The sequence below is a fragment of the Symphalangus syndactylus genome, chromosome X (genome assembly GCF_028878055.3).
Source record: "Symphalangus syndactylus isolate Jambi chromosome X, NHGRI_mSymSyn1-v2.1_pri, whole genome shotgun sequence".
NCBI classification, from domain to species: domain Eukaryota; kingdom Metazoa; phylum Chordata; class Mammalia; order Primates; family Hylobatidae; genus Symphalangus; species Symphalangus syndactylus.
In genome coordinates this window covers 143,273,561-143,277,500 of record NC_072447.2, presented here as the reverse complement: position 1 = coordinate 143,277,500, position 3,940 = coordinate 143,273,561, and positions in this window count along the sequence as shown.

The window sequence follows — 3,940 nt, the reverse complement described above, 5'->3', positions numbered from 1 at the left end:
AGACAATTTGACTTCCTCTCTTCCTATTTGAATACGCTTTATTTCTTTCTCTTATCTGATTGCCCTGGCTAGAACTTCCAATACTATGTTGAATAGGAGTGGTGAGAGAGGACATCCTTGTCTTGTACCGGATTTCAAAGGGAATGCTTCCAGCTTTCGCCCATTCAATATGATATTGACTGTGGGTTTGTCATAAATAGCCCTTATTATTTTGAGATATGTTCCATCAATATCTAGTTTATTGAGAGTTTTTAACATGAAGGGATGTTTAATTTTATCAAAGGCCTTTTCTGCACCTATTGAGATAATCATGTGGTTTTTGTCTTTGGTTCTGCTTATGTTTTGATTTTGTCTTTGGTTCTGATTCCATTTACTGATTTGCATATGTTGAACCAGCCTTGCATCCTAGGGATGAAGCCGACTTGATCGTGGTGGATAAGTTTTTTGATGTGTTGATTGATTCAGTTTGCCAGTATTTTATTGAGGATTTTCACATCCATGTTTATTAGGGATATTAGCCTGAAGTTTTCTTTTTTTGTTGTGTCTCTTCTCAGTTTTAGTATCAGGATGATGCTGGCTTCATAAAATGAGTTAGGGAGGAGTCCTTGCTTTTCAATTATTTGGAATTGTTTCAGAAGGAATGGTACCAGCTCCTCTTTGTATTCCCGGTAGAATTCAGCGGTGAGTCCATCTAGTCCCGGGCTTTTTTGGCTTGATAGGCTATTAATTACTGCCTCAATTTCAAAACTTGTTATTGGTCTATTCAGGAATCCGATTTCTTCCTCATTTAGTCTTGGGAGGGTGTATGTGTCTAGCAGTTTATTTATTTCTTCTAGATTTTCTAGTTTATTTGCATAGAGGTGTTTATAGTATTCTCTGATGGCAATTTGTATTTCTGTGGCGTCAGTGGTGATATCCCCTTTATCATTTTTTATTGTGTCTATTTGATTCTTCTATCTTTTCTTCTTTATTTGTCTAGCTAGTGGCCTATATATATTGTTAATTTTTTCAAAAAATCAGCTCCTGAATTCATTGATTTTTTTGGAGAGTTTTTCATGTCTCTATCTCCTTCAGTTCTTCTCTGATCTTTGTTATTTCTTGTCTTCTGCTAGTTTTTGGATTGGTTTGTTCTTGCCTCTCTAGCTCTTTTAATTGTGATCTTAGGGTGTCAATTTGAGATCTTTCAAGCCTCTGATCTGGGCATTTAGTGTCATAAATTTCCCTCTTAACACTGCTTTAGCTATGTCCCAAAGATTATGGTACATTGTCTCTTTGTTCTCGTTGGTTTCAAAGAACTTCTAGATTTCTGCCTAAATTTCATTATTTACCTAGGAGTCATGCAGGAGCAGGTTGTTCAATTTCCATGGAATTGTGTGGTTTTGAGTGAGTTTCTTAATCCTGAGTTCTAATTTGATTCCACTGTGGTCTGAGAGACTGTTATGATTTCCGTTCTTTTGCATTTGCTGAGGAGTGTTTTACTGCCAATTTTGTGCTCAATTTTAGAATAAGTGCCATGCAGCACTGAGAAGAATGTAGGTTCTGTTGATTTGGAGTAGAGAGTTTTGTAGATGTCTACTAGGTCCACTTGATCCAGAGCTGAGTTCAAGTCCTGAATATCCTTGTTAATTTTCTGTCTCATTGATCTGTCTAATACTGACAGTGGAGTGTGAAAGTCTCTCACTATTATTGTGTGGGAGTCTAAGTCTGTTTGTAGGTCTCTAAGAACCTGTTTTATGAATCTGGGTGCTCGTGTATTGGGTGAATATATATTTAGAATAGTTAGCTCTTCTTGTTGAATTGTTCCCTTTACCATTATGTAATGCCCTTGTTTGTCTTTTTTGATCTTTGTTGGTTTAAAGTCTGTTTTGTCAGAGACTACGATTGCAACCCCTGCTTTTTTTTTTCTTTCCATTTGCTTGGTAAAATTTCCTCCATCCCTTTATTTCACTCTCACCACTTTTATTCAACATTTTTCTAGAAGCTCTAGCCAAAAAAACAAAACAAAACAAAAAAACTAATGAATAAATTAAAAGCATCCAAATAGGAAAAGAAAAAGAAAAACTCTCTTTTCCCAATGACATGATGTTATATACAGAACATCCTAAAGAATCTACCAGAAAAAAAATCCCTATTAGGGTTAATAAGGAAGTTCAGCAAAGTTTCAGGATAGAAATCAACACACAAAAAACTGTACTTCTATACACTATAATGAGTAACTCAAAAAGGAAATTTTAAAAAAATTCAACTAGTAAAATCACAACGTTATAGTGGCTATTATCAAAAAGGCAAAAATAACAAGTGCTGGTGGGGATGTAGAAAAAAGGGAATGCTTGCACTCTGTGAAAAGGAATGTAAATTAGTACAGCCATTATGGAAAACTGTATGGAAGTCCCTCAAAAAGTAAAAAATAGAATTACCCTATGATCCAGCAATTCCACTTCTGGGTATATATCCAAAGGCATTAAAATCAGTATGTCAAAGAAATGTCTGTGCTACTGTGTTTATTGCGACATTATTCACAATAGCCAAGATATAAAATCAACCTAAATCATTAATAGATAAACGGACGAGGAAAATGTTTTATACACACACACACACACACACACACAATGGAATACTATTCAGTCTTAAGAACAAGGAAATCCTGTTATTTGTGACAGCATGGATGAACCTGGAGAAAATTATGCTAAATGAAGTAAGCCAGGCACAGAAAGACAAATACTCCATGATTTCACTTATACATACAGTCTAAATAAGTTGAACTCATAGAAGCAGAGAGTAGAATGGTGGTTTCCAAGTACTGCAGTTCGGGGCTTGGGAATGGGAAGATGTTGGTCAAAGAGTACAAAATTTCAGTTAAACAGGATAAATAAGTTCTGGAGATCTACTGTACAGCTTAGTGACTATAGTTAATAATAATGTATTGTATATTTGAAAATTACAAAAAAGTGATCTTAAATGTTCTCACAACAAAAAATAAGCATGTGAGGTGAGAGATATGTCAATTAGCTTCATATAACCATTTCACCATTCATTCATATACCAAAACATCATGTTTTTACACTGTAAATATATAAAAGTTTTATTTGGCAACTATAATTTTTTTTTTTTTTTGAGACACAGTCTTGCTCTGTTGCCCAGGCTGGAGTGCAATGGTGCAATCTCAGCTCACTGCAACCTCCGCCTCCTGGATTCAAGCAATTCTCCTGCCCCAGCCTCCCGAGTAGCTGGGATTACAGGCATTTGCCACCATGCCTGGCTAATTTTTGTATTCTTAGTAGAGGTGGGGTTTCACCATGTTGGCCAGGCTGGTTTCAAACCCCTGACCTCAAGTGATCCACGTGCGTTGGCCTCCCAAAGTGCTGGAATTACAGGCATGAGCCACCACACCCAGCGAACTATAATTTTTCTTAAAAATAATTAAAAACCCAATTCAATTTATAATAGCATCAAAAATAAACTACTTATGAATACATTTAACCAAGGAGGTGTATAATTTGTACACTAAAATCTACAAAACACTGTTAAGATAAATTGAAGAAGATTTAAGTAAGTGGAAAGACATCTCATTTTCATGGATTGGGAAAACAAATATTGCTAAGATGACAAAACTGCTGAAATTGATCTACAAATCAAACATAATCCCCTTAAAAATCAGGTGGATTTTTTGCAGAAATAGAAAAAGCTAATCCTAAAACTCATTTGGCAGAATAAGGGACCCAGAAGAGCCAAAATAATACTGAAAAATAACAAAGTTGGTAGACTCACACTTCCAGATTTCAAAACTTGCTACAAAGCTATATTAATCAAGACAGCATGGTACTGACGTAAGGATAGACATGTAGATCAATACAATAGAATTGAGAGTCCAGAAATAAACCCTTGCATTTATGTTCAATTGATTTTCAACAAGGGTATCAAGGTAATTCAATGGGAAAAA